The following is a 1105-nucleotide window of genomic DNA, read 5'->3' as shown; positions in this document are numbered from 1 at the left end:
CAGGAATGCATTAAACTATCAGATCTTTCTCATTATGGATTTCTCATAAGGCTTTTAGCTCCAAATGAGCTTTGAGGCCTGATAAATCTCTGGAGCTGTAGTCTCCCTCACTGCGTGAAAGGAAAAGTGCATCTTCTATGCTATAATGTGAGAAAAGGTTTGGGTTTTTTGAGTGAGGCAGCAATAGCCATGGATTGCTAGAGCTGAGGTGGGAAGACTCAGCATTGCTAAATTGCAAATTGGCTCAGGCTTTGTAGCAGTACTGGTATGATAAAAAAAAATATTTACTACAGTATGTTAATATTCACTTTTTCTTTTTCCTCCACAAAATCACCCATAGGGGAATTTTCAAGGTATTTCTGGCAGCCTGAAACTCACCGAGTAATTATCAGGATGCACTAACAAATACTGTTATACCAAAGGAGACATGAATCTTTTCTGATCAGCTCTTGGCATTCTTATGATTCGGGGAATATTTAAAAGGTAAGAAGTCCCCAATTAACTATGTAGACTGATTTAGGATCCACTTTATATATCTGCTCTAGCTAGCAGTGCCAGCGTTATTGCTTAAAACAAAAGCTATTTCTACATTGCATGAATGGATCTGTTGCCATATCTATTCTGTGTTTACCACTGCACGTCCAACCCATGCTACCATAGCCTGGCCAGTCCTCCTGCCATCTGTAGCCTGCATTGGCACCACACTGTGACACTCCATTTTCCTCTTTGAGATACAGTGAGGTCTGTGCAATACAAATTGGTAGATGATACAAGAAGGGGAACTAGGCTGTAGCCCCAAGAGTGCCATCATTCAAAATCAGCAGTGGGGACTGGGGTTCTGAATGGTCTCTGAACCTTTGAAAGCTACTCCCTTCTCACTCTGCCATCTTAACTTCTTTTTCTGCTGAAGGGAGGTAACGTTTTCCTTTTGAAAAAAAAAAAAAAATCACCTACATATGATGAGGTCAGGAGAAATGCCAAGCATTGCTGATAATACAAAATGATGTATCTGATAGCAAAATACAGGCAATGTACACAACATATATACTGTGTGGAGTAACACAAGCAGGTGTAATGGCCATCCTTCTCATGTGTCTGTTCAGCA

This window comes from Antrostomus carolinensis, unplaced genomic scaffold (genome assembly GCF_000700745.2).
Source record: "Antrostomus carolinensis isolate BGI_N321 unplaced genomic scaffold, ASM70074v2 scaffold14124, whole genome shotgun sequence".
Lineage (NCBI taxonomy): Eukaryota > Metazoa > Chordata > Aves > Caprimulgiformes > Caprimulgidae > Antrostomus > Antrostomus carolinensis.
The sequence above is the reverse complement of the archived record's forward strand: the minus strand, read 5'-3'. Positions refer to the sequence as shown.